The 18735-nt window shown below is 39.8% G+C and overlaps 1 protein-coding gene across 1 annotated transcript in view; it reads right to left on the bottom strand.

The window, feature by feature from the left end:
• The window catches only part of LOC140727212 (uncharacterized), a 147016-nt gene that overhangs the window by 127296 nt on the left and 985 nt on the right, over positions 1-18735 (bottom strand). The gene's annotated exons all lie outside the window — the stretch shown is intronic.

Here is an 18735-nt window from a genome sequence, read left to right as displayed (position 1 = left end):
AAAATGTTACACTCATTTTTTAAGCATAATAATTGCAGAAAATTCAGTGATACGGTTAAGTAGGTTGAAAGATTAAAAAGCTACGGTGCAAAGATGGGCTGACTAAATATTCAAGAGATTTTCATCATTCCCTTTTGTTATACTTTCACCATTTCACTGCCAATTGAAGATGGATTGTACTGTTTTACAAATGGGTTTGTTCTTTGAAAAGCCAATGTTCCAGTTGTGTGGAATTCTATCAGACTTTAGCTGTCACTTTGATTGATGACTGCAGTAAGACAGAATGTTCCATGAAGCTGTAGGTTTTCTATGTTTCTATGAAGCAGTAACTCAGACATACTATACGCTTCTAAACTTCTTATTTTTAAAAAATATTTTTACAATTGTTCTGACCTGATGCACAACTGGTAACTATTTTGAAATGCAGCAATGAAATCAACATTTTAAAAAATAGCCACAATGAGTTGCAAGTACTATTGTGTTGTCTCCATGCATGAGTAAAGGGAACAGCCTGATAGAACTTTCCTGTGTATTATATTTTAATGAATCACAAACCTATTGTTTACAAATGTATTTACAATCATTGAACCACATATTTAAGCACAGGTGGCCCCCGTTTTTCGAACGTTTGCTTTACGACAGCTCGCTGTTACGAAAGAACTACATTAGTACCTGTTTTTGCTAACCAAAGAGGATTTTCGCTTTTGCGAAAAAAAGACGCCCGCTTTATACGTGTGTTTACCCTGAGAAAGACTGCCATGGCCGTGAAGCCTTGTGCGGGCAGTTGTGTGTGTATGCGTGTACGTGCTGATTTTTTTTTTCTCTCCAGTTCGATTCTGGCTCGCTGTCTTCCCGATTTTGATAAGTGAAACTACACCGTACATACAATATTTCTACTTTATATAGGCTGTATATTTATCATATCATTCTTGTTTTTACTATATGTTCGTGTTATTTTAGGTTTTATGTGTTATTTGGTTTGATTTGGTAGGTTATTTTTTGGGTCTGAGAACGCTCAAAAATTTTTCCCATATAAATTAATGGTATTTGCTTCTTCACTTTATGATATTTCAGCTTAGAAACGGTTTCATAGGAACGCTCAAACTTTGGATAGCGGGGGAAACCTGTATGATGATGTATGTCCTTACTTTCACCCATTCAACAGCATATACATTCCTCATATCAAAGTTGCAGTAATAAAGCAAAGATAAAATAACTTATTTATGGAGCACTTTTTGTACAAATTGTGTAGTTCAAAGTACTTTACAACGGGAAAAAGACCAAACATGAAAATAGAAGATAAAAAGATGTTAGTTGAAAGCAAGGTTAAATAAATAGCTTTTGAACTGCTGTTTAAAAGTGTCAACTGGGTCTGCATCTCTTATAGTTTTATGTATTGAATTCCAGAGTTTTGGAGCACAGTTAAAAAAAAACCTGACTTGCCAATTACGTCTTGAGGGAGGTTGTTTAAATTTAAGAGACCAGTGGAAGAAGACCTGCATGATTCTGTGATGTACATAAAGAACTTTAAAAACATTTCTAAAAGATACAGGAGGCTATTGCAGAGTAGCTAGGATGGGAGTGATATGCTCCCTCATCCAAGGTTTGTTAAAAGTCTAGCAGTGGCGTTCTAAATGAGTTGAGTTTGTCAATAGATTGCTTTGGAAAGCCAGTAAAAATTGCATGCAGTAATCTAGTCTATTTAATATAAAGGTGTGAATCAGTTTTTCAGCATCATTACATGACTGAAACAGATGCACTTTTTGCAATATTTAAATGCAGAAATACAAGTCTGGTCATTTTCTTTATTGGAATTTAAAATTCAAATCTGAATAAAAGGATAACATCCAGGTTTGTTACTTCTGATTTTAACTTTGCAGATGGGCAGGTGGGAACCATTTACTTCCCCCTACAAAAGGAAATACTTCAATCCTTGAAAGGGCTTAATTTCCATTCCCAGATTAAGAATTTGCTAAAAATGCTCAAATGGAAATAGTCACCAAATTAAGAACATTGAATCCTAGCTTGAACGTGGATCTGTCCGGATGCAAGCACACCCTGCTGAGGCTGTAGCCTCAGCAATATAACAGGGCCAATATTGTAATCCTCTTGCAGAACCATCAGGATGTCAGTTCCTCCATTAAAGGTCATCCCCCGGTATTGAATAGGTCCCAGTTTTACAGGCATCAAATTGATTTTGTCCACAAGTTAGAAATGCGCAAAAGGAACCTTGATTCAGTAACCATTCCTGCACAGTACTGTAATGGATGATATGAAAAACACAAGACTGATAAGAACAATCACTGAAAGTGGGAAGCCAAAGACACAGAGACAGCACTAGTTCTGCTGTTCGTAGGAACAAATGTATGTATGTACATCAGACCTTTGAATTTAATAATACTATGAGTGCCTGTTTGTGTGTATGGGTGTTCGTAAGTCAGGCATTACTAACCTGAAGTTGGACAGTATCAATGGTCCACATCATATTGTGGACTAAGCTAGAGAAAATCTGTTTATCACAAAAAAATACGTATTTCCACTTATAACTTACTCTAAAAGTGCTATTCTATGAATATGACATCATAATCACACTTCACTTTAGATACATTGTGTCAGATTGTTAGCCTGTGCCTTTTACAAACCATTAAATGAAGGGAACAACAGCTAGTGTGCTTTCACAGGAATTGCCTGCATATTACATGCTCACACAATTACATAATATGACTAATGTCCAACTGTTAATCATTAGGAAGGGTGTAGATTATCTCTTGCACCCCATTCTTTCAGGTCACACTGAACCAGTCTGGGTTGAATGAAACTAGTCAAGGTTCACATAGCAGCACATATCAGAACTTTGAAAAAAATTAAGAACATAGAATAGTACAGCACATTACAGGCCCTTCGGCCCACAATGTTGTGCCAACCTTCAAACCCTGCCTCCCATATAACCCCCCCCCCACCTTAAATTCCTCCATATACCTGTCTAGTAGTCTCTTAAACTTCACTAGTGTATCTGCCTCCACCACTGACTTAGGCAGTGCATTCCACGCACCAACCACTCTCTGAGTGAAAAACCTTCCTCTAATATCCCCCTTGAACTTCCCTCCCCTTACCTTAAAGCCATGTCCTCTTGTACTGAGCAGTGGTGCCCTGGGGAAGAGGCGCTAGCTGTCCACTCTGTCTATTCCTCTTAATATCTTGTACACCTCTATCATGTCTCCTCTCATCCTCCTTCTCTCCAAAGAGTAAAGCCCTAGCTCCCTTAATCTCTGATCATAATCCATACTCTCTAAACGAGGCAGCATCCTGGTAAATCTCCTCTGTACCCTTTCCAATGCTTCCACATCCTTCCTATAGTGAGGCGACCAGAACTGGACACAGTACTCCAAGTGTGGCCTAACTAGAGTTTTATAGAGCTGCATCATTACATCGCATCTCTTAAACTCTATCCCTTGACTTATGAAAGCTAACACCCCATAAGCTTTCTTAACTACCCTATCTACCTGTGAGGCAACTTTCAGGGATCTGTGGACATGTACCCCCAGATCCCTCTGCTCCTCCACACTTCCAAGTATCCTGCCATTTACTTTGTACTCTGCCTTGGAGTTTGTCCTTCCAAAGTGTACCACCTCACACTTCTCCGGGTTGAACTCCATCTGCCACTTCTCAGCCCACTTCTGCATCCTATCAATGTCCCTCTGCAATCTTCGACAATCCTCTATACTATCTACAACACCACCAACCTTTGTGTCGTCTGCAAACTTGACAACCCACCCTTCTACCCCCACATCCAGGTCGTTAATAAAAATCACAAAAAGTAGAGGTCCCAGAACAGATCCTTGTGGGACACCACTAGTCACAACCCTCCAATCTGAATGTACTCCCTCCACCATGACCCTCTGCCTTTTGCAGGCAAGCCAATTCTGAATCCACCTGGCCAAACTTCCCTGGATCCCATGCCTTCTGACTTTCTGAATAAGCCTACCATGTGGAACCTTGTCAAATGCCTTACTAAAATCCATGTAGATCACATCCACTGCACTACCCTCATCTACATGCCTGGTCACCTCCTCAAAGAACTCTACCAGGTTTGTTAGGCACAATCTGCCCTTCACAAAGCCATGCTGACTGTTCCTGATCAGACCATGATTCTCTAAATGCCCATAGATCCTATCTCTAAGAATCTTTTCCAACAGCTTTCCCACCACAGCTATAAGGCTCACTGGTCTATAATTACCTGGACTATCCCTACTACCTTTTTTGAACAAGGGGACAACATTCGCCTCCCTCCAATCCTCCGGTACCATTCCCGTGGACAATGAGGACATAAAGATCCTAGCCAGAGGTTCAGCAATCTCTTCCCTTGCCTCGTGGAGCAGCCTGGGGAATATTCCATCAGGCCCCGGGGACTTATCCGTCCTAATGTATTTTAACAACTCCAATACCTCCTCTCCCTTAATATTAACATGCTCCAGAACATCAACCTCACTCATATTGTCCTCACCGTCATCAAGTTCCCTCTGTGGTAAATACCGAAGAGAAGTATTCATTGAGGACCTCGCTCACTTCCACAGCCTCCAGGCACATCTTCCCACTTTTATCTCTAATCGATCCTACCTTCACTGTAAACTACCAAATTAAGGTTGAACAAATGCTATAAAGTTCAAAGTAAATATATTACCCAACTATATATTTGTCACTATATACAATACTGAGATTCACTCTCTTGCTGGCATACTCAATCAATCCATAATAGAATAATAATCATAATAGAATCAATAAAAGACTGCACCAACTTGGGCGTTCAAGTAGTTTGCAAAAAACAACAAACTGCGCAAGTACAAAAAAAGAATCAATACATTGAAGGGTAAACACTGTTTCAGAACCTGGTGGTGAGTACTGAGGTTCCTGTACCACCTTCTCTTCTAGAAGAGAGCATTACTTGGGTGGTGGTGGTGGGGGTAGGGGTCCCTGATGATGGATGCCAGCGTTTCTACAGCAGGCTCCAATGCAGCCAGTCAATATACTCTCCACCACACATCTATAGAAGCTTGTCGAAGATTTAGATGTCTTGCCAAATCCTCACAAACTCCTAAGGAAGTAGAGGTGCTGCTGTGCTTTCTTTGTAATTGCACTTACATGCTGGGGCCAGGACAGGTCCTCCAAAATGATAACACTGAGGAATTTAAAGTTGCTGACCCTCTCCACCTCTGATCCTCCGATGAGGAACTAGGTCACGGTCCTCTGATTTCCTCTTCCTGAAGTTAATAATCAGCTCCTTGGTCTTGCTGATTTTGAATAAAAGGTTGTTGTTGTGGCACTACTTGGCCAGCAGCAGGAAAGTGTTTCAGTTTCTGTCTACATATTGCATCAATTTTAATGAAATATTTAGTTTTACCAAGAGCTGTGAAACCCAATATATAAAAAAACACCAAATCATAAACATGGACTTTGAACCAACTTCACAACTCCTTCATTCTCCACTATCTAAAAATTATGACTACCAAATAATTTAATGCAAGCAACTAAAACAAATGGTCACCTTGTGCTGTGAGAGTTTGGAATGGGCAACAGCAGCCAAAATTAGTCAATTTCTTTGTTACGCTATTAATTAAAATTCCTAAACTATATTGTCCTTCTAGCAGTTCTTGGTTGGGGAAACAGAAAGAAAAAAGGAATGATTAGAGACTGGTTGTCTACCATTCAATGTGAGATTACTGACATATTAGTATTGTGTATACTACTGTGTCTTTCATCTTTAATTTGTACATGAGATTAGGTAGAACAGAGAAATCCACTCTTGGCCTTTCAAGTCAGTACTGAATAACCCATCAGACAATTTTCAAAATGAAAGCTTTTCTGATTGAACTGATTATATCAGAAAAGTTCAAGAGAAATTTGTGGTAAAGTGCAAGATACTTAGCAATTTCATATTGAGAAATTAATAATCAAATTGTTAATTGTGCAATATTAAAATTGCTAAGCATCATGCACTTAGTTATCAATTCCTGAACTCTCCTACCAGACTCCCACTTTTCACCTTCTATAAAATTTGTTACCCTAAACTCTGCTACCTTTGCTTTAATTTGCATCCCTCCCTCATACTGACCTATAGTCACCAAAACCACCATTTAAAATTTTTGATGACATTCACCAGGTCTCTGTTTTAAGCAATTTTTATTGTGAATCATCTTTTCCCTTAGTCTAACTACTGATGGCCACATAATTTGAATGTAATTCTGCAGATTGTTCCCTAAACTTAAATGAATATTTGGTGTCGGTGCTGTGCAATTGCTCAGCAAAAGGCGCTCCTTCTGTCCAATAGCCTATCGGTCACCCTTGGGCAAGGTGTAGTAACTGTTTACCCTCCCAATCAGGATCACAAGCCATGGTTTGCAGGTGGTGGATGGTTTTTACAAGCAGATTCTACTTGTAATCTCCAGGTGACCCGGCTGGGTCAGCTGCAGAAGGGTGTATGATGTTGAAAGACACGAAACACCCGATGATTCCAGGAACATCACTGATGATGTTCCAGAAACATCTGTAGATATATGCACACAGCACAAATTGGAATTTATGGTTAACGCTGGACAGATGAATCTGCTGATCAATGGCCAGGGTCACCCGCAACTGAAGGTGACAACGGGAAACCACTTCAGCATTCCTCCCTTGTACAATCATGAACTCAAGTCAACTACGGTCTCAGCTCAAAGATGTGAATGGAGCCTTCACCGAAGGAGCCTCATCCAGTAGAGGATCTCATGCGCCACAGGTGAACCTCAACCATTATCCAGCGACTGTCGGCAGATTAAAAGCAAAGAAGATCAGACTCGCAACCTGGAATGTAAGAACCCTTAACCAACCTGGTAAACTGGACAACATCAAACAGGAAATGGAAAGATTAAAAATCAACATCTTGGGAATGTGTGAGATGAGATGGAAAGGAGCTGGTAAAATAAGCTCAGAGGGATATACCATCATTTACTCAGGAAGAGAAATACATGAAAAAGGTGTTGGAATTATATTAGATAAAGAACATGCAAGATCAATGAAAGGCTATTGGACATTATCAGATTGAATGTTACTTGTGAAACTACATGCAAAACCTTTTGACATTAACATCGTTCAAGTTTATGCCCTAACAGCAGAAAGCAGTGAAGAAAACATCGATCAATTTTATGACGAACTAGAAACAGCATTAAGACAATGTAAAAGCTCAGAAAATACCATTAGTCAAGGTGACCAACGCAAAAGTAGGCAAGACCAGGGACAAGGACAATATTGGGCATTACTGCATAGGTGAGAGAGATGAGAGCGGTAAATGACTAGTTACATGGATCACAGAAAAAGATTATATAATTGGTAATACTGTCTTCAAGCAACACCCAAGAAAACTATGGACATGGAAGAGCCCAGGGGATAACACCAGAAACCAGACTGATTACGTGTTTATAAGGAGAAGGTTTAGAAATGCTCTGAAATCATGCAAGACACATCGAGGTGCAGACTACTACAGTGATCGCGTACCAATAATCAGTGTGATGTACCTGAGACTCAGAAAGCTTAAAAGACCAAGAGTTGAGCCAAAGCTGAATTTGGGACTTTTGAGAAAAAACAGTGACATCAAAAATGAATTCCAAATAACAGTGAAGAACAAATTCGAGGCTCTACAAAACATCACTATTATAGAACAACAATGGGAAAACCTCAGTGACAGCATAACACAAGCAGCACAAGAGGTGATTCCCAAACAACAGAAAAAAAGCTAAAAAGAAATGGATGACAGAAGAAATTCTGAATCTTATGGAACAAGGAAAAAAATGTAAGGAAAATGAAGAAGCCCAAGTATCCTTGCATGCACAGATAACAACCAAGTGTAAGGAAGCAAAAGAAAAGTGGCTTAAGGACAAATGTGAGTTAATAGAACAAATGCAGAAGACCAACAACAGCAAACATAGGCACAACGAGATCAAAAAGGTCACAAATTGGAAGTGGGGCAACAACAGGATGTACAAAAGCAAAAGATGGCTCTACAATTATGGAAAAAGGAAAAATAATGCAAAGATGGTCAGAATACATCAAAGACCTATATGACAACAAAGACTGAGAGGACAACTTTGATATTGGCAACAACAACGAGGGCCCTGCAATACTGAAAGAAGTGGAACATGCTATGAAGAAAATGCAAAAGGGGAAATCATCAGGACCAGATAACATTCCGGTTAAGCGCTAGAAGATTTTGGAGTAGAGAAATTAACAATCTTATTGAATAGAATATACAACAGTGGCAAAGTACCAGAAGATCTTCTGAAGACAGTATTCATTGCACTGCCAAAAAAACCAGGTGCAACAGAGTGTGGACAACACAGAACAATTAGCTTAATGAGCCACCTCACAAAAATTCTACTTAGAATCATCATGCTCAGAATAAGAAACAAAATTAAACCAGAGATCCGTGAAGAACAGTGCGGCTTTGTCGAAGGCAAGGGAACATCAAACGCCATTTATATTCTCAGGAACATTATCGAAAGGTCAATAAAAGTACAACAAGACCTATACTTGTTTCATTACTCGGTGAAACTCAAGACACAAAAGCCTTTGACACAGTGAAACACCAAGTTATCATGAAAATGCTTAAAGATATTAATATCGACAGAAAAGATCTAAGAATAATCAGGAATCTCTATTGGCAACAAAGTGCAGCCATACGGATAGACAACAAGATTGGTGAATATCAGCCAGTAAAGCGAGGATTCAGACAGGGTGTGTTCTATCACCAGACCTGTTCTCCCTGTACAGTGAAAACATCATGAGAGCCGTGCAAGACATACCTGGAATAAGTATAGGAGCATACAATATCAACAACCTCCGCTATGCGGATGATACAGTACTGACAGCAAACAGTGAAGTAAATTTACAGTAACTAGTATCTACCATCAACACAGAGAGCGAAAGACTTGGCCAAACCTTAAACAATAAGAAAACTGAAGTAATGGTAATATCAAAGAAACCTGATATCCCAAACTGTAGGATTATATTGGGAAATGAAATCCTGAAACAAGTTCACAACTTCAAGTACCTTGGATCATGGGTAACATCTGATGGCAAATGTGAAACAGACATAAAAGCAAGAATAGCAATGGCAAGAACAGCATTTACAGAGATTAGAAACATCCTAACGAACAAGAAAATAACAACTGACATCCGCCTTAGAACTCTCAGCTGTTACATTCTTCCTATATTGATGCATGGCTGCAAGTCATGGACCATCATAAATGCAATGGAAAAAAGAATCAATGCAGCAGAGATGTGGTTCCTCAGAAGAATGCTCTGCATATCATATACGGACAGGATAACCAACAAAGAAGTTCTACAGAGAACGAAAACAAAACATACATTACTTTAAAAAAAATCAGAAAATAGCAATCAAAATTCTTTGGACACATCATGCGAAGAGAGACATTAGAACATTTAGTTACAACTGGAAAGCTGGAAGGAAAAAGAAGCAGAGGCTGACAGAGAATGAGAATTATAGATGGATTAATATCATGGTTAGAAACAGGGGAGGCAACAACTACAATTCGGAGGGTCAGGGACCATGATGGATAGAGAGACATGATCGCCCACATTGAAGGGCAAGGCACCTGAATGAATGAAATTGTTTTCACAAATGTAGATTTATTTCCAAAACGAAATGGAGTAAACCAATTCTGTGTTCTACACTGTCATTCCAGAAATTCAAGTCACTTTATTCAACAGTTGCTGCTGTTAACAAAAGAATTTCCCACTCAAGATCAATAAAGTATTATTAATTATTATTATTAGATGAGTCATGGATGGATTTGTGCGGAAAATCATGTCTTAGACATAGTCCAATGTAAAAGACGCATTGACTCGCGAGGTCCACAGCAACCATCAACCACTCATCTGCACTGGCATATGGTAATCCCATTTTATTCTCACCAGTTTCCACTCAACTTTGCCCAGATTCTAGCACCCAGCTACCCAGTTGGGCCAGTTTACAGTGGCCAGGTAACCAAGCAACTCACATATCTTTACAATTTGCAATGAAATTGGAGCGTTCAGCACAAATGGTCACACTGGAAGTCAGGAATTGAAGTCGGGTCAGTGGGGCTGTGAGGCAGCAGCTCCGGTAGCTTATTTTCTCTTCAAAACAAGTTCGGAAATACCCCAGTTTAACAGAAAGTCCAGATAATAAACTGCTGATTTAGAAAAAGCAAAAGATGGGGGGGCGGAAACTCTCTGTGGTGCTCCAATGTGGTGGTTTTGTTGCACTCATATTCCCCCGACCTAGAACACCTAACATCAAGTGCTGGCCATTCTATGTACCAGGAGAGTTCCCCTCCAAAATCCTAACTGCAGTTTACATACCACTATTGGCAGACTGTAATTGGCACTTGAGATACTGCATGTTGCCATCACCAAACACTAAACAGTCCACCCCGACGCATTTCAAATCAGTTGGGGACTTCAGAATCAGAATCAGGTTTATTATCACCAGCACGTGTCGTGAAATTTACTAACTTAGCAGCAGCAGTTCAATACAATACATAATACAGAAGAAAAAAAAGTAAAAGGTAAATGGATTAAAACTGTGCAAAAACAGAAATAATATTTTAAAAAAGTGAAGCTGTGTTCACGGGTTCAATGTCCACTTAGGAATCGGATGGCAGAGGGGAAGAAGCTGTTCCTGGATCACTGAGTGTGTGTCTTCAGGCTTCTGTACCTCCTACCTGATGGTAACAACAAGAAAAGGGCATGTCCTGGGGCTGGGGAGTCCGTAATAATAGACATTGCCTTTCTGAGACACTGCTCCCTGAAGATGTCCTGGGTACTTGGTTGGCTACTACCCAGGATGGAGCTGACTAATTTTATGAGCCTCTGCAACCAGGCTTGATTTCTTCAACTGGGCTAGTTTGAAGAAATCTCTGCCCATTTACCGCTGGTACGTAACCTGTAGCATCAGAGGTCCCAACACACTAGACCACTATTATTTTACAATAAGGAATGCCACTCCACTCCATGTCCAGAACACAGTTCAGGAAATCTGATCACTGCTTACTGAACAACCTCAAAATAAGAGCTGGGTGTTCGGTGTCCTCCAACTAGTTCATAATAATAGTTCAAAATGCTAATGTATAAAAATATTTATGATACTTTATCTTACATCATATGAACTCATCATCAAAGCCTGATGTCAATATTCTAATGTATAAATAATAAAATTTGAAAAAATTAAAGCTGAAGATGTCCCATTTTAGTACCTGTCATAAATCTTCAAGTTTAACTTAAGATATCACTGTTGCTGTAAGCTATGGCCCGCCTGAAGAAAGTACCCAATAAAAATTCCCACTTTTGAGAGAGAAAAATCCACACCAACTCTACGTATTTATGGCTGAGGCCAACAGCACATGCTGATCTTTGATGATGACTGCAAACTCTAGACAATATTTACGATGCTCGTCATGGAAAGGTCAGAAAATCTGTATAAGGCAAGGGGTCCCAAACTAGGGTCCACGGACCCCTTGGTTAATGGTCAGGGTCAGTGGCATAAAAAAAAGTTAGGAATCCCTGGTATAGGTGAGAAATGTTAATTAAGGCTTACAAATTCCAAGGCTAAAATATATTTGAAGCACAAAAGCAATCCATTTGACTTAAAAAGGTCTCTAATGGCATTTATGATCCACATAAAACCCCTCCACCATTCTTCATCAAACCCTTACTGAGGGATTATTCAATCATTTACTCCCTCAGAAGCGTATCTACATTCCCTTACATCTATGCCATTTCTCAGACTGTTTCACATTATAATCAGTTCCTTACTCTAACCATCTTGAGTAAAATGACTCCTGTCCTTAGTTCTACACGTACCCTCAAGCTTCAAGATCCCCTACAAATCTACTCTATTATTAACTTCCACAGGACAACCTTCAAACTTTCTATTTCTTGAAAGCAGGCACCATCTGCTCAACCTTGTTGATATGCATAATCCCACAAAGATTCTCCAGCACCTCCATATGCATTTCATAATATAGAAAACAGATTTGCTCACAATATTTCACAAAGGGCTGCAATAAATACCTGCTCACTAAAATTAGCTGAATAAAAAAAACACCTGTATGCAGCTACTTCAGTAAATACTGGTGGGAAGTTCCCATAATAGAAGAAGTGGTGACACTGATCTGGTAGCAAAGCTCTCTTTGTGGTCTACTTAGCACAGGTTTAGTGTTTCCCTGGTGAAGACAACCTTTCCAACCACTGAATCTCCATGGAGTCACAATGTCTTCAGTAACCACAAGACGGTGACAACTGCAGCTGATCTTACCAATGGCACTTCTGTTTAACGGTTGTCCTCTTTTACTGTCTCCCTCCATGGTCAAGGTTCTATCTTAACTATAGTTTTAAACAAATTGTTTCAATTTGCAAAAGTCAGTCTGGTGGGGTAGAAGTTAGTTCTGCTGCTTCACACCTCCAGAAACCCAGCTTTATTCCGATATCTGGTGCAGTCTCTGTTGCACTTTCTCTTTGTGATTCTGTGGCTTCCCCCCAGGTGCTCCAGTTTTCTCCCACTTCCCAGAAGTTGTCAGTAGAATAACTCAGCATTGTGAAAATGCTCATTAGTATGGGAAAGTAACAAAAGAATAATTTAAAAAGTAAAAATAGGGTTGATCACTTGAGAGAAAATATGTTGTAAGGAAATAGAACTGATGGGAATGCTCTACAGACAGGCACACTGGGCTCCTTCTCCATAATCAAGCATCCTTTAGTTCCACAACATTCCTATGCTCCTCTTCAGAAGTTCGAAGTAAATTTATTATCAAAGCACATATCTGTCACCAGATATAGCCCTGAGATTCATTTCCTTCCAGGCATACTCACTAAATCCAAGAACCATAACAGAATCAATGAAAGGCCGCACCCAGCAGCACAGACATACAACAAACTGTGCAAATACAAAAGAATAATAAGTAAATATCGAGAACATGAGGTGAAGTGTCCTGGAAAGTGAGTCCATAGGCTGTGGGAACAGTTCAATGATGAAACAAGTGGCGCTGAATGATGTTATCCCCACTGGTTCAAGAGCCTGATGGTTGAGGGGTAATAACTGTTCCTGAATCTGGTAGTGTGAGTCGTGAGGCTCCAGTACCTTCCTCCTGATGGCAGCAGTGAGAAGGGAGCATGACCTGGGTGGTGGGGATCCTCGATAATGGACATTGCTTTCCTGTGACAGTGCTCCATGCAGATGTACTCAATGGATGAAAGGACTTTGCCCATGATGGACTGGGCTGTATCCACTACGTTTTGTAGGATTTTTGGTTCCATACCAGGCTGTGATATAATCAGTCAATATACTCCATCACACATCTATAGAAGTTTGTTAAAGTATTAGATGACATGCCGAATCTTTGCAAACTTCCAAGGAAGAGGAGGCACCTTATTATGTACCTTCCATTGCTGAACTGCTTTCTAGTTACCTACCCTACCACTTCTCCAATGACTCTAAACTTTACTATTATCTGCAATATTTGGTTATGCAACCTTGTGTGGTTTTGTCAAATTGTTTAAAGTGTGTCACAACTGTGATGTTTATTATGCAAAAAGTCCTATAAAAGTACAATTTATTATTGAAGTGGCATGAAAGAAAACAAATATTGAGTTTGACCACTTATTTAACCCATTCTCTATGGTATAGAAATCCTGCAATTAAGATTTCTATGCCGTATGTAATAGATTGGTAAACATTACAGTCTGCCCTCCTTATCCGCGAATTCAACCAACTGCGAATCGCGAAAACCCGGAAGTGCTCTTCCAGCACTTGTTGTTTGAGCATGTACAGACATTTTTTTTATTATTCCCTAAACAATGCAATATAACAACTATTTTACATAGCATTTACATTGTATTAGGTATTATAAGTAATCTAGAGATGATTTAAAGTATACGGGAGGATTACGTGGGTTATCGTGGATCAGGATCGAAAAAAATCATAAGTTCTTACTAAGTAAGTCGGAACAGGTACATCCGGTATTAGTTAGCGTCAGTTAGTCAAACGTTTGTCTTCGTATATAGTATATATTTAACCTTTTTATGCATATAAAACACTTAAGAACGTATGTTTCAGCGCCGGGCTCGGGAACGGAAGTTCTTGGGACTCGGGACAGATTGCCATGGAGTGCGCTCTCCACCGTGCCGGGTTGACGTGGAGGATCAAAAACCCAAAAATTAAACCACTGCGTTGCTTAGTAATAATTAGTTTTCATCGGGGCAGAGCCTTTCTCACTTTATCCTTTAAAATTGTTCCGATCGTTGACCGATGTAGCCTAATCTTTTCCAATGACCGATGGCATTTCCCCTCTTTCCGATTGCTTTATTACTTCCACCTTATTTTCAATCGTTATAGTGATTATTTCCATGAACAGAAACACTGCAGATTCAGATCTCTACTGCTGGGTCCTAAATGTCCACCGCACTGAGACAAGTTAAATAAGGTCTGGGGTTCCGCTGGGTCCTAAGATCCACTATATTGAGACAGGCTGAATAAGGGACTTGAGCATCCGCGAATTTTGGTATCCGCGAGGGGTCCCGGAACCAATCTCTCGCGGATAAGGAGGGCTGACTATATGTTTTTATGCTAGTTTATTCATTTATGTCCAGCATTTAACAGTGATAATTTATAACATGAATCTTATATAGCATAAAATAGCTTATTAAAAGCAAGCAATAATACTTTTCATAGGGCTAATTGAAAAGCGTAATTCTGCTTTGAAGGATGCTGATCAGACGATATATTACAATGGATAGGATTAATCACATTATTGCAGATTCTGTAACAGCAAGTGACTACTGCACTTGGCCAGATCATTCTTCTTCTTGCTTCTGGGCTTCAGCTTGGCTGCTACCAGGGTGTCTGAATCTTGTCCATTGTTTGTAAGACTTGCTGTCTCTCCACCCTAACCTAGATCCCAAACTTACTAGTTCCACAAGCCAAACCTTTCATACCCTGAACGAAGCAATGAACTGCAGTGCATACAGGGATGTGTATCGGTTAAAAAAAAAGTCAGCGAGTTCAAAACATGCTGCATCACACAATTTAAACGGTATAAAACACAGTTATCATTTCCTGAAGAACAAACTACATATGCCAACTGACTTCTCACTTCTTATCACACAGACAATGGCTATTCAGCTCATTGGGTCTATGCCAAGTCTCAGCATAATTCCATTCTCCCTCTTAATTCCCTCCAAACACAAACACACTCTCCCCACCCCCCCATGACTTTACCCCTCCTCTGATTCTTCCAGCACCCAACTACACCTGGGGTCATCAATCGTGTCCAATTATCTTAACATTACATCTTTGTAACATTGCAGAAAATCCAATTACTTGAGGTAAGTCCATGTAGTCAAAGAAAACTTCACAGACACATCCCTCTCCCCACCAATGGCAGAATCTACATTAAGCAATAACTCAAAAGGTAACATCTATCATCAGAGATCTCCGCCAACCAGACCATGCCACATTTTGTAGCTACCACTAGACAAGTACAGAAGCCTTTAGACTCACACCACCAAGTTTGAGAACAGCTACTTCCCTTCAACAATTTGGTTCTTGAACTAATCTGCACAACCCTACTCAATACCCCGTAAAAGCAACACTATGATCACTTTACAACACAATGTTTTTTTTTGTGGCACAGATTGTGTTCTTTTATAGTGATTGTGCATAATTTAAGTTTAATTTATGTTTATTTATTGTGAACACTGCTTATCTGATGCTTTGTGCCTGTGACACTGTTTCAAGTAAGTTTTCCATTACACCTGTTAGTACATTTAGTTGTTTATATGAGGTCGACTTTAACTTGGTACAAAATATGGATGGTAGAACATTAAACTAGAGTGGAGAAGATAAAAGGATGATGATGATTTTCGACAGTATCCAAACTACGGCAAGGTAGTGAAAGGTGATGTGATCAAAGTGGAGGTAGGCAGTCTTGGTGAGAAAGATATGGGACTCAAATTCAGATCAGGACTAAATAAGGCACCAGAATTGCAAATAACCTGATTTATTGTTGAGAATGAGGACCAGACATTGTAGCTAAACAATGGATTTACAGAAAGATTGATCCTAACATGCAGTAAAAGGGGCATGGATTTCAGAGAAGCCATCAGCTTCAAGGACTGGTTAGAAACAGAGAAATATTTTGGATGGACAGTGAGATTCCGAGGGAATGGTGAATTTGATGGAGAGAGGTATGATGCCTAAGCCAAAGGAATCATAACAGTGCCAGCTAATATGGGGCTTAGGTACATAGAGCACAACATTCTGGTATGAAGAGGTTCAAATGAACAGAAAGTGGACTGCAGAAGAAGACACGAGGAGAAAAAGACAAGGTAGCAATAGGAAAAACAACTGAATTGATTGCAATATTGAATCATCTCCAACAGTTAAGCTGCAGCCTGTAATGGAGGCCATAACAACATCTGCTTGTGCTAAAGATATACAGGGAGCAACTTCTGTCTTCCAAGGACATCTTGACACATTGGGCAGTTCCAACAGAAGAGGACAGTACACAGTGGTGGTTCAGAAGCAGAATCTGGTTTAATATCACCAGCATATATTGTGAACTTTGTTGTTTTGTGGCAGCAGTACATTGCAATACAAAGTAGTAAAATCATAAATTATAATATATAATAATAAATTAAACAAGTGAGGGAAAAATACTGAGGTAGAGTTCATGGGTTAATTATCCATTCAGAAATCTGATGACGGAGGTGAAGCTGCTCCTGAAACATTGAGTGTGTCTTCAGGTTCCTGTACCTCCTTCTTGATGGTAGCAACGAGAAGAAGGCAATTCCTAGGTGATGGGAGTCTGCAACCTAGGACTAGGTCATAGGTTATGTGATGTTGCCTTCTTGAAGCATTATCTTTTGAAGGTGTCCTGGACGCTGGGGAGACTAGTACCCACGATGGAACTGGCTGAGTTTACAACCTTCTGCAGCTCTTTCCAATCCTTTGTAGTGGTCCCGCCATACCAGATGGTGATGCAGCCAGTTAGTATGCGCTCCATGATACATCTGGAGAAATTTGGCAGGTGCCTTTGGTGGCATACCATTTCTCCTCAAACTCTTAATGAAACATCGCCACTGTTGTGCCTTTTCTAAGACTGCATCACTATGTTGGGCCCAGAATAAATCCTCAGAGATGTTGACACCCAGGAACTTGAAACTGCTCACCCTTTGCACTTCTGATCCCTTGATGAGGACTGGTGTGTATTCCCTTAACTTCCTCTTCCTGAAGTCCACAATCAATTCCTTGGTCAGATTTGAGCTCATTTTTTCATTTCTCTCTACGTTTATGATCCAAGGACACTTATGTGAAGGGTTCTGCCGAAGGGTCTTGGCCTGAAACGTCAACAGTACTATTTTCTATAGATGCTGCCTAGTCTGCTGAGTTCCTCCAGCATTTTGTGTCTCTTGCTTGGATTTCCAGCATCTGCAGATTTTCTTTTGTTTGTGACACTTATGTGAAAATCCAAATACCTCACTTTGCAGAGTCAGAAGAAAAGTTAATTACTTTTTGTGTCGCCTTTACCCGAATATGCAAATGGATGATTTTTGTACAAAACTGGAAATATTTCTACTATTTTTGGGAATGTTTTCACAAAGACAGGTGGAGGGGCAGGTAGTATTGAGTCTGCAAAAGGTTAGATCAGGAGAATGGGCAAAGAAATGGCAGATAGAATGTAGTGTTGAGAAGTCCAAGGTTATGCACTTTGGTAGAAAGAATAAAGGTGTAGACTATTTTCTAAATGGGAAGAAAATTCAAAACTCAGAGATGCAAAGGGACTTGGAAGTCCTTGTGCAGGATTCTCGAAATGTTAACTTGTAGGTTGAGTCCATGCTAAGGAGGACAATGTTATCATTCATTTTGAGAAGAATAAAATATAAAAGCAAAGATGTAATGCTGAGGCTTTATAAGGCATTGGTCAAATTGCACTTTGGAGTATTGTGAGGACTTTTGGGCCCCTTAAAAAGATGTGCTGGTTTTGGACAGAATCCACAGAAGGTTCACGAGAATAAGTCAGGGAACGAAAGGGTTAACCTATGGGGAGCATCCGACAGACCGGAGGGCACAGCCTCAGAATAAAGAAACGTCCATTTACAGCAGATATGAGGAGGAATTTTTTTAGTCAGAGGGTGGTGAATCTGTAGAATTTTTTTGCCACAGACAACTGTGGAGGCCAAGTAATTGGGTTTATTTAAAGCACAGGTTCTTGATTCGTCAGGGTATCAAAGGTTATGGGGAGAAGGCAGGTGAGTGGGCAGGGATAACAATTCAGTCATGATGGAATTGCAGAACAGACTCAATGAATCGAATGACCCAATTCTGCTCTCATACTAATGGTCTTTCACTCTTTTAAGATAAATACAGAATCAGCATATAAGCACAACAGACATCACATTCATTTTTTGGAACTAAAACACTAGCTACTCTGACCTCCTTTATGGTGTACAAAAGTATCTCAGCTCTTTCTAAAGGCAGAATAAACTGTAAAAACTTAACTCTCCATTTTCAGGAAAGGACAATGCCTAACCCAGCATCATACATATATCCACCGTAAATCATGAAAAAAAATGGCACTGGTATTTTACTCCACAGCATTCTATAACTCTGAACTTCTGCAGAAATAGTTATCAAAAACCCAAACTTCA

This window comes from Hemitrygon akajei, chromosome 5, assembly GCF_048418815.1.
Source record: "Hemitrygon akajei chromosome 5, sHemAka1.3, whole genome shotgun sequence".
Taxonomy (NCBI): Eukaryota; Metazoa; Chordata; class Chondrichthyes; order Myliobatiformes; family Dasyatidae; genus Hemitrygon; species Hemitrygon akajei.
The sequence above is the reverse complement of the archived record's forward strand: the minus strand, read 5'-3'. Positions and strand labels throughout refer to the sequence as shown.